Genomic DNA, 12,549 nt, shown 5'->3' with positions numbered 1-12,549 from the left:
ACAAGTCTTTTTCAGCTAACGTCAAAGGATTTATTCAAGTGAGAGGAAGTCAACGTCTCACAGACTTAATACTGTCAGCATTACAGCTCTCATGGACAGAGCAACTGTAATATTCTGTTGCAGCCAGCGTTTTATTCAGCTGAGTGGGTCATAGGAGCCTGAGAGGATAAATTAATGACATCCTTGATGATATGACAATGATCAGTGCAATATCCAAGCATTATCCTGTATCCTATGAACCAAAGCCTCCAGAGGGAGTAGTAGCTATGAACCACTTCGTCATATGAATTCACGAGCTCATCTCCGCACACAGTGAAGCAGACTCCACGAAAGGATTGGTGGTTCAAGTCTGCCACGGCAGTTCATCTCACACACTGCCTGTGATCGGTTACGGCACGGCTTAACGCTTCAAATCCCGAAGGCTTAAACATCCGTGCAATTAGTGAAGAGAAAAATGACGCTATAAACACCACTGTTGAAACAAAATATTACTAATTCATGGTGGTGATAAGTCTACCGCATTATTATATTCCAGGCCAGGCCAGTCGATTTTATTCAACTGACTGTGAGCATTGATAATGTACTGTTTACCCTCTCCTGGTGGGAACAACTCTATTGTATCATTCCAGATAACATCTGACGATTTTATTCAGATGGCAGTGAATGAAAGGATCCTGACAGTGTTATGGGGAAGGTGGTGGTCCAGTGGTTAACAGTTGGTGTAAAATTGTGGGTGTGATCCAGTCTGATGCTGTTAGGCGCAACACTTTGACGAACTGAATCTCAACAACACCTCACCTTGATTTCCTTAATAAAAAAGAAAAGAGAGAAATGAAAAAAAGAAAAAATAAGGCTGAGCCTGCAGACTTGTACCGTGTAAAGAAAATCGAACAAATAAGTTGATCAGTTGCATGTGTCAGTGTTGTGGCATCTCTTGCATCGTGGGAGGATTTTTGTTGTCTCTAAGAATGGATTTATTCACCTATGTCAATAGTGTGATGAAGTGAACAAAGAATACAACTTGTGGTCAGGCAGGTAGAAACAGGGAACGTGACTTTGGAGGCTAAGCATATTACAGGTGAGCACCTTGATGGTTACCGTAAAATATTGGGACATGCAGCTAAAGGCACAGACACAAGTATCATCTCAAAATTTGACGAATACATATAGGAAAAATCGAAGCATCTGACACATGCACTGGTAAAGATAAGGTTTTCACTGTATTTCGCCAGGTGTAAATTTTCTTCAGACGGAGGTGGGAAGATAACTGTTTGTGTGACCGTACGTGGCCAGGGTGTTGTTGGTGGCTTAGAACCCACCACCCCCTCCCATCATTTCCCTTTCATCAGTTGACAGAACAGTTAACTGTATTTACTTTCTCACAGATCATTCCAAGCAATTAAACTTTCGAGACATTTTCCCCTCGCCTCCCCTCCCCTTCTTATCAGTATTCTGGACTGATAACGTTCACCTGTTGTAATTCTGTTCTTCTATATCCCAAGATGCGCCAATGATATGCTGTACTATGCTGTACTTTGCATTATAACAGCAAAATCCATGACAAGTTATTGTAACCTTGCGTTACACATTAGGCCTATGTATTTACTCTGAATACCAGTTAAAGTTCTAAGCTGATTTTCCAATGAATTATAGTTCACAGAGCCTGCCCAAGCCCTAAGCATCAAGATTGTGTCAAAGATATATACTTGAAATTAAGGTAATTCACCTAAAAACTGAGTACATTATTACAGTCACTTTTGGTACCACGTAGACAATGTTGCGAGAGTGATGAAAGGGATGGAACGTACGAAGTCAGTAGGTCAGAGTGGATCGAGTGGAAAGTGGCTTAAATCCTGTATGGAGAGAGGGTCGGTGGTGTATGGGTTAGTTCATCCAATACACAGCTGGAAGAAGTATAGTTTAATTCTCAAGCCGGTCAGACTTTCAGACAAAGTAGGTTTTCCCTTGTCCCTGTTCATCCAGCGGTACAACTGATGATCTGGATTGGACCCTGCATCATCTGTTGAGCGTTGTACTGCATAGCAAGATTGGGACTTGGCAGAATTGTATTGTTTGTTTTATTGACCCTCGTGCTGTCGATAGGTATTAGTCCTAAGCGTTCATCTGTAGATTTACGATGAAGACGATGATATCCACGTCAGTCAAGTGAGTAATGAGTACTAAAATACTAAAACGATCTTTCTAAAACCACTCACACACACACACACACACACACACACACACACACACACACACACACACACACACACACACACACACACACACACACACACACACACACACACACACACACACACACACACACACAGCCGCCGCAAACCCACAATTTTATTGACCTTAAGTTTTTGTGGAATAATGTTCCGCTGATAAACTTTACATTGAGTGAGAAGCCAAATGGTTTCCTGTAAGCCAAGAAACCATCTACAACGAAGGGAAGTAACCATATAACCAAACCATACATGCTCCCTACGTGTCAGCAAGTGGGTTGGTGGAGGGTTAGTGCCCCTTCCTGTAAAACACATAACTCAAAGTCAAATGGCCACCCCTTACGGGATTATGGCGTCTGGCAATAGATTGATAGATAGATAGCCTACAGACTATAGGCAAATAGATAGATTGACTGACATAAACAGACAGAGGGACATAGAAATTGAGCCAGTTCCATTTGACTTCCCTGAAAAATAAGCAAGAAATACGCGAAAAACACACACAGTAATGAATTGCACAGCCAGTGTAGACGAGATGGCATAACAAAGCCTAAAAACACACGCAACGCATTTCACAAACTCACTTGCCTCGAGTTCCAGCCATTTTCTGTCAAGGATAAACTGCAGTTGGGTATGTGAACGAGGGTCGAGACAAATATCAGCGGCGATGATGATGACTACTATATACAACTCTCGATTCTGATGGTGGTGATGATGATGAAAACTATACAACTCCTGATTCTGGCACCCCATTCCACCACACTGCATTCTGATTTCCAACGCATTGTTTTTCTTTATGTAGGACACACGAGTCATAAGGTCAGGGAGTGTATGAAGGAATGTGGGGTGTTGTGGGAGGGAGAAGTGGTGTGTTAGAGGTCACCTGGTTCACTGTGTAGCGTCAGGTGTTTATGATTAATTAATATTGATAGATAGGTAGAAATAAGTTGACATATAGACTGATACATAGACAGATAGTTACATAGAATGATAGATGTAGATGGAATAATTAAAGTTGTACTGGTAGATATACTGTATTTTGTTATGTATAAATAGGTAGGTAGATACACAAAGTAAGAGGCTGACAAACGGAGATATGCAGACGTAGGTATACCGATAGAATGGTAAGCACACAGCGAAAGTAATGGATATGCTGCAGAAAAAAAAAAAAAAAAAACACGATTTCAGTACGATACTTTCACTTGTTTTAAGGTAGTAAGTTGATGTGACAGACAGACAGAGACAGACAGACAGCTGTAGTGTGGTACAGTACTTATATCATATATAGGAGATTAGAAAGCTTTAAAAATTAGTCAGATGCAGAAGAGACTTTATGTACTAGTCATAAGGGTTATTCTCTCTCTCTCTCTCTCTCTCTCTCTCTCTCTCTCTCTCTCTCTCTCTCTCTCATTATACCGTCCTTCTCATCTTTTCTCCTTAATCTTCTCCCTTCTCTGGTCTCTCCTGTTTCGTCTCTCCCCTCCCCTCCCCTCTCCTCTCCTCTCCTCCCCATTCCTCTCTTCTCTGTCATTTTCTACATTCTCACCATCTCGCACTTTTTCCATACACACGGATCTTACCAAATCTCTTTCTTTAACGGCCATGCCACGTTGAGTACACCGCTTCCCGTCCGATCAGCGAAGTTAAGCAACGTTGGGTCTGGTTAGTACTTGGATGGGTGACCGCCTGGGAACACCAGATGCTGTTGGCATAACGTTCTCCCTACGTGTCAAGTGGGGTTGGTGGAGGATTAGTGCCCCTCCCTGTAAAAAAATCAATTAACTCTAAGCCCTTGGCCACCCCGTTTGGGATACATGGCGTCTGGCAATGAATGAATGAAAACCTCCACTCACACACATACCACCTTCCTTATTCACCACCATATTCTTCCTTGTGTTTCTGAATCTATCCCTCATTCTCATAAAAATCATTACATTCACACGCCATCCTCCTTCATTATTCCTTTACTTTACCTTTCCACATAACTCTTTGCCTACCTCTTCTTCTACCACCCATCCCCACTCTCTTAGATCACCCTTTCCCTTATAATGAGTATATTTCCTCCTTATTCTCGGCCTATTTCGCTTTCTGCTCCCACCTACATCCACTCTTACACTCGCTTCCTCTTATACTCAATCAACTTATTTTTCCACTTGATTTTCAGCCTCCTTCTGCTTCAGCCCCCAACCACCTCAACTTTGGCACACAAGATCACCCATATACTTCACATCATGCTTCCACCAGGATTTTGGTCTTTCTCCTCTTCTTTTAACTACTCCTGCAATTCTCACACTACGCTCTTTAATTATATTCCCTCTTCTTGACCTTCTATCTAGTTGTCAACTTACTTCCTCTTCTGCTCCCAGTCTTCCCATTTTATAGACCTCTTTTCCCTTCCACCTTGAGCCACCCTTCCTTCATTATGCGAGCCATCTTGCCCTTCCACCGTGATCCATCTCTCCTTCCTACCTTTCCTTCATTTTAAACCACCTTGTCCTTACACTGTGATACACCTCTTCTTCATTCTGTAAGCCACCTTGTCCCTCCACCTTGATCCACCTCTCCTTCAGACTGTAACCCACCTTGTCCTTCCACCTTGATCCACCTCTCGTTCATTTAAGCCACCTCGTCCTTCCATCTCAGTCCACCTCTCCTGCTCCTGCTCCCATCCACCCACACCATCTCACCCACTCACACTTAGTGCTGTGGACCCAGGGTCAAAAATCGCATCCCACTTGCATAAGCCGGAGTTGTACTGAGTGCCCATCAACAATTCAGGTCTGGTGTTCGCTGGTGCCTATGAATAACACAAAACGCCCCGGCATCATTACCCTCCAGGATAACTGTATTTAATCAGCCAACTTTACACAAACACGACGAGGCAGGTTAATATGCACTCGCCGCTCCAGCCCGCTTACTTACCTCTGATTTAAACTCTTAACTTTTCAATGAAAGGGTTCCTGCTCTTGGCAAATATACTGGGCCCACTCTTGACTAACTTTTTTCATCCTCCCCGGTCTCTGTCCGCCTGTCTGTCATGGTAAATATATTGACCTCCTTTTCACAACCCCTTCCCTTGACCCTCCTCAGTGTCAGGTTAAATCACCGTTTGTCAGTTCTTGGCTACATGTTATACAGTCATTATTATAATGAAAAGAGAGATTATCGACTTACAGGATAGATCGGAGTAATTTAATTACTCTATCAAATCCATGCCATCAATCCAATAGTGTGTGTGTGTGTGTGTGTGTGTGTGTGTGTGTGTGTGTGTGTGTGTGTGTGTGTGTGTGTGTGTGTGTGTTTACATTTCCTCATATTCTCTCTCTCTCTCTCTCTCTCTCTCTCTCTCTCTCTCTCTCTCTCTCTCTCTCTCTCTCTCTCTCTCTCTCTCTCTCTCTCTTGCTCTTCTTATTTTCCCAACATTTTCTGTCTTCAATTTTCCCCTCTCCCTCTAGCTTCTCCTCCCCCTTTCCCCCACTCTGTTTTTCATTCTCTTCTTTCCTCCGACAGCCTCTTCTTTCTCTCCTCCCCGTCTTCCTCCCTTCCTTCAGCTTCTCCTCCCTCTCCCACCTCTTCATCTTTTACCTACTTCCCGATCCTCCAACCACTCTTTCTTTCTACTTAGTCTCTTTCCCCTCTCCCCTCCTACCCCCTCTCCCCTCTCCCCCTCTGCTTCACTCCCCCTAATCAACCCCTCTCCCCATCCCTCTCCTCATCTCCTCTTTCCTCATTGATTTCCATCCTCCTCCTCATTCCCTCTCCCCCCCTCCCCCAGCACTCTCATTTCTTCTCCTCACTCCCAGCTTTCCCTCCACTTCCTCTCCTAACTCTCCATCCTTCATCCCTCTCTCAGTCTTTCTCTCCCCCCTCCCCACAATTCCTCATGTTTCATCTCCCCCATCATCATTTTTTCTCGCAATGCTTCCCCCTTTACACCTTGGCTTCCTAATTTGCTTTCCTCCTCTTCCTTCCCCTTCTTTTCCCCTCCTCCCCCTCTCCTTGCCCTTCTCCCCTCCTCCTCTCCTTATCCTTTTCCTCCCCTCTCCATCCATTTTTCCAGTTCCCTATCACCTCTCACTTCTCCTCCTTCCCCTTCTATAATTCCGTTTACCCTCCCTCCTCTTTTCTCAGGGTTCACCTTATTGGGCCACATTTTCTCACCCTCTCCTTAGTCTGCTCTTTGTGTCTCCTCCTCCCCTCTTCCTCGCAACTCCTCCTGTCACCCCTCCTCGCCCCCCACCCTCCCCCTCTCATCCTTTTTCCCGCACCGCCTTTGCCTTTCCTCCTCGTCTCCCTGATTGCTAATGGTCAGAACAAATGAAAGCTTATCCAATACTCCCGCCACGTTGCTGCCAGTTGTAAAGATGATGTACAATCGATTACACAAGTATCCTGACTCCTATGGTGAATAAACCCTACACTCAACAAAAGTGTTATTTGGTGCTGTACATTTTGACACACATGTTTGTATACTCGTTGTCACAGGAGGCTTCGTTGCACCTCTTCTGTAGTGGTTACTTTGCGTAATAAATTTTAACACTTGCGTGTGTGCTGTTTATGTCTTTTTAATATGGATTAAGTTTGCATAAATAGCCTAAGAGAGGATACCGGTGTAACTTTCATACAAAAATCGCAAGGGTAATGGTGTTAGGAAATCTTCAAAGTCACTCGGAACACGCCTCTGGGAAGGGTGTGGTAATTTATCTTCTAAAACACCCCAGGAAGAGCTGTGATATGCTGTGTTATGTATCCTCCTTCACTAACCCTGTGTTGTGTTTCGTCATGTCACGTAATTAACATCATTTTCCTTCAGCCAGAGTCCTGGGCATTTACAGTTACCTGACACACTGAGGTATCTGTGTATGTACTGTGTCTGTCTAGCTGTTTATTGCCTGTCGCTGCATCCTGTAAGGTCTGGTCGCGATGAAAGGACGTCTATGCGTTTCTGTTCCAAGGGTCCGATTCTCATGCTACAGTGTATTTCGCAACAATATTTCCATAGCGATTCATTTAGCACATTACAGCATAAAATTTATCTTTAATTGATATTTTCTTAATATCGACCAAGTTTGCATCATTATCGTACTGAGGGATATAGAGGGATGCAATGCAGAAAAAATCGCGACGACAGAGATGTTGCGGTATCCTCGGAGCCACTAAAAATATAGCCGTTGCTCTCCTCCCACGACACACCAGCCTGCCTTACATACACTCACACCGATATGTAGGGAGAAATATTAATGATATAGTCTCACCAATCTAAAACCAAGGTTTGGGTGGAGTCCAGCCGGGGATTTCCCGGCGTACAGCGTTGCCTTGTTTCCTATACTCTGATTGGCTAGTGGCTGACCTGACACCGTTAGGGTTCGCCGCTCACATCTCGCCACCTGGCCTGACATGACTTCACCCACTTCTGTGTGTGTGTGTGTGTGTGTGTGTGTGTGTGTGTGTGTGTGTGTGTGTGTTTGTGTATGTGTGTGTGTGTAAAGACAAACTAATTTAAGTTATAAATATAACCAAAATAATGAATTTAAAAATCGCATTCTCTCTCTCTCTCATAATTTATGATTCCTAGTATGGGCCTGGATGTTGCCGCTCGTGAGTGTTTCAACTTATTTATTTCTATTAAGAAAATAGCGTATGTTCTACTGATTCCTTCAAATTATATTATAAACGTAATTGTTACATTACTTACCCAACTTAGAACTACCATGAAAGTCGGTAAAAGTAACTACATTTTTTTCAGCAACACTGTAAAATATGTATGCCACGTTTCTTTATTGATGTCTATCTACCTATCTATTGCCAGACGCCTCAATCCCGTTTGGGGTGGCCACAAACAAATCGCCTCCAAGTCGCCCTGTCCTCCGCCATTTCACTGCCCTGCTCCCAACTCACACCCCCCTCTCTCATATACCTCTCCACCCATAGAGGTAGGAGTAGGTAGAGGCGGCATATGGGATTAACCAAGGGTAGGTCAGAGTGAGGCCAACAGACCTGACTAGACCAACATGACGGCGACCTCTTTGACAGCTGTCTGACTTGGTTCCGCTGACCAGGCGGGAGTGTTTTCTTAGTTGCAAACAGAAAAAAATATGTTTTATCTTCATTTATTTATTTATCTATTTTTGCATACTAACCTACAAACTATAATTCACTCTAAAGATACTCACCAGTGAAATGTAATGGATGGGTCAGATTTCTTATCTCCTCTTTCATTACACCCAAATGCGGCACAGGTGGTGGACATTTTTGGAGACTTAGGTTATTTGATGGTGAGTTACAACTTAGGACAGAACGTCTCACACCCACAGCTGAACTACAACTAAAACCAGAGGTAGAATGAAGTCTACTTTGTTTCTGGCATTCTCCCTGAGGAATACCAGGTGGACACACAGCTGGAGGTATTAAAGGCTTAATAATCTCATGACCACACCCATGGAGGTAGGATTAGGACTCTTACCTCTATGGGCACAGCCACAGAGGTAGGAGTGCACAGTAATCTTCTTCAAGTCAGGTAGGTGTTGCCGTGACCTCTTGACTTGACCAATATGGCCGTTTGACAGTTCTCTGGCTTCACCGGAGCCTTCTCACACCGACTCTACCCTATTCCTACCTCTGTGTCTCCACCCCATCTCTCCATCTCATCCTCGGCCTCCCCCTCCCTCATCCCCCCTCCACCTCACTCACATACACTCTCTTCGTCAGTCTTTCACCCTCCATCCTCTCCACATGGCCAAACCACCTTGGTGTGTTCCTCATAACGCTTCCTATCACATCCACATACACACCACAACGCTTCTTTATATCCTCATTCGTCAGCCTGTCTCTCCATGTGACTCCACAGGCTCCTCTTAAATAACTCATTTCCACTGCTCTCACTCTTGACTTGTGCCCTTCCAACAACGTCTAAGCTTCACTTCCATACGTTAGAGTTGGTATCACAATACTGTCATGTAGTAACTTTTTCACTTACATGCTCACTTCCCTGTTTCTTATCACTGCTTTCAGAGAACCAGCAACCTTTCTTCCCTGCTGTACGCTTTCAAGCACTTCACCCTCCAAACCTCCATCCTTACTCATCACACTACCCAAGTACTTAAACGTAATCACATTTTCCAATTCCTCACCATCCAACCTCGCTGTACATTCACTGACTTCACCTCTCTCAAAGACCATCACTATACTCTTCCCTACATTCACCTTTAGATTCCGTTTCTTACACACTGTCCCAAACTCATCCACCAAGCCTTGCAGCTCCCCTTCGTCTTCACTCAACAACACAGAATCATCTGCAAACAACAGTCCAGGAAGTTTCGAAACACTATCCTCTCTCACCAGGGCCACTCCATCATCCACTACCCTACCTTGTACCTCTTTTATTACCCCATCCATGTACAGATTGAACAACCATTGGGACATGACACATCCCTGTTTCAACCCAACTTTCAAAGAGAAAAATTCACTTAGTTCACCATCCACACGCACTGCAGCCTTCACACCATCGTACATACTCTTCACAGCATTCAACAACTTCCCATCTACTCCATATATTCTTAACACTTTCCACAATCCTTGTCTATCCACCCTGTCATATGCTTTCTCCAAATCCATGAAAGCCACATACAACTTCTTTCCCTTCTCTAGAAACTTTTCCACTAAAGATCTAAGAATGAATATCTGATCTACACAACCTCTTCCCTTCCTAAAGCCTCCCTGTTCTTCTCCAACTAATTTCTCTGTTCTTTCTCTAACTCTGTCAATAAGTATCCTACCATACACTTTTCCTTTTATACTTAGAACACAAATGTCCCTATGACTACCACACACTTCTTTTTCCCCTTTTCCTTTGTACAAGGGAATAATTATACCTGACTTCCAATCCTCCGGGACTCTACCTTCCTCCCAGGCCAATCTGCACATCTTCCACATCCATTCTACAACTATCTCTCCCCCATGCTTCAGCATCTCACCACACACTCCATCAATCCCTGGGGCTTTCCCCGATTTAACTTTCTTCATTGCTTCCACAACTTCTATCCTACTGATTTATTCCTGTCTTCTCATCTCCTTCCTTCTCCCAGCCATTCCCCAGCCACTTATACTCGCATTACTTCCGTCCTCTATGTTCAACAATTCCTTAAAGTGTTCTCTCCATCTGCTCACTTTTTCTCCCTTCTCCACTAGTAATCTACCATTTTTATCTGTCACTCCCCTGCTAACTTCACTTCCACCTGTCTTACTCTTTTCATCTCTCTCCAGAACATTTTCTTACAGTCTCTCCACTTTACACTCAAATTCCTTCCAAATTCCTCATCCAATCTCTTCTTACTCTCTGTTACTAATCTTTTCACCTCTCTCTTTCTTTCTACATATAACTCTCTCTTCCTCCTCTCAACTTCTTCCACGCCCCTATTTTTCATCCATTCATTGTATGCTTTCTTCTTTTGTGCCACAGCCTGTCTCACCTCTTCAGTCCACCACGCTGCTCCTTGCACCTCCCTCCGTCTTCTCTTCCTTCCACACACCACATCACATGCTGCACATATTTCTTCTGTAAATATCCTACACACACCTTCCACGTCTCCCATCTGCTCCAATTCATATTTCCCCAATCGTTCCTCCACTTCTCTCTTATACTCTGCCTTTTTCTCATCCTCTTGTAACCTTTCCACTCTCCTTGCAACTACTCCTTCCTCTCGTCTTTCCCTTCTTCTATTCCTCCATCTTACTTGAATTCTAATTCTGGCCACCACCAAGTAGTGGTCAGAAAGTCCACTCCCCCAACCTCTATAAGCTCTTGCATCCATTACACATCTTCGCATCCTTTCATCCACACACACATAATCATTCACTGCCTTCCTTTCATTCAGTTCACCACCCACCCTTCTCATCACTCGCCATGTATACCTGTGGATCATTTTATGCCTGAAGAAGGTATTGGCTATCACCAACCCCCTCCCAGCACAAATGTCCACTAACGCACTCCCATTCTCATCTATCTCAGCAGGTGCACCCCACTCACCAACTATTCCATCCACCTTCACATTCCCAACTTTACCATTCATATCACTGATCAAAAACACTCTCTCATTCCTTCCAAACTTTTCCATGCACACTTCTACATTTGTCCAGAACTCTTCTCTTACTCTTCTAGCACGATCTTGCGGTGGCGCATACACACACACAATCGCCCACATTTGTATTCCAACTTTCAACTTTACCCACACAATCCTTGACCCAACTGATCCATACTGTCTTATGCTCTTCTTCCATCTTTTACTCACAACTATACATACTCCTTCTTTTGCCCTCTCATTCTCACCTACTCCTGCACATATACCCCATCCATACTCCCATTCTCTCACACTTTCTCCTCTCCATTTTGTTTCAGTTATTCCACATACATCCACTTTCGCACCCTCAAGCACCTGGACAATCTCTCTCTCTTTCACCTCATCATTCGCTCCCCTTACATTCCACGTTCCGATAACCATGTCCTTTGTCCGGTCCTTGGTCATCAACTTTTGGTCAGTCCTTGTCCGAGGCTTATTGTTTGTTTTTTTAGTTAGTTGTTTTCCGGGGAGGGGCACTAACCCTCCGCCAACCCTTTTAGTCGCCTTTTACGACAAGCTGGGATACTGGGGGAGTATTCTTGAAAAAAAAAAAACCCTACCCCCATTACAAGTTTACCTTCCTTTGATATGCTAGAATACTTACGTTTATATTGTATTAGTATGTGTGTACCTATCTGTGATGCCTATTACATATATAATAGAATTTACTCATCGCTCGTTTAGGAAGTATGGCATGGCTGCACCCAGCGCCAGACCCCACCCAAACCTTGGTTTTAAATTGGTGCGACTATACCACTTTGGCTAAGCTTCACCCTCCACTGGGGTCAGCATTTCTTGGGTGATTGTACAAGGATGAACCTCCAGGCGAGACTTTATATGAACCAACACAGAGCTTCAGTGGGCATAGGACACCTCATAGCATCTCCTCCTGAGCGATTTATGTTGCGTGTAGCACCTTGACCCGAACACCTGGAGATTTCCCAAAAATATAAATTTGTTGGTGTTAGAGTAAGATAGATAAATCGTCCCTCTGACATGTATATTTGTCTTGTTAGAGTAAGATAGATAAATCGTCCCTCTGACATGTATATTTGTCTTGTTAGAGTAAGATAGATAAATCGTCCCTCTGACATGTATATTTGTCTTGTTAGAGTAACATAGATAAATCGTCCCTCTGACATGTAAATTTGTCTTGTTAGAGTAACATAGATAAATCGTCCCTCGAGGCTTAGTGATTAATTCTT

At 43.8% G+C, this 12,549-nt stretch overlaps 1 non-coding gene across 1 annotated transcript; it reads left to right on the top strand.

Annotated features, from left to right (window-relative positions):
• The first annotated feature begins 3,820 nt into the window (after nucleotides 1-3,820).
• Nucleotides 3,821-3,939, top strand: LOC145407608 (5S ribosomal RNA). The gene has a single exon (XR_013898758.1). It is a non-coding gene; the product is annotated as a 5S ribosomal RNA (ribosomal RNA).
• Nucleotides 3,940-12,549: the final 8,610 nt, after the last annotated feature.

This window comes from Coenobita brevimanus, chromosome 73 (assembly GCF_032717465.1).
Source record: "Coenobita brevimanus isolate Jiangsu-jjx chromosome 73, ASM3271746v2, whole genome shotgun sequence".
Taxonomy (NCBI): domain Eukaryota; kingdom Metazoa; phylum Arthropoda; class Malacostraca; order Decapoda; family Coenobitidae; genus Coenobita; species Coenobita brevimanus.
This window is presented reverse-complemented; position numbering and strand designations above follow the sequence as displayed.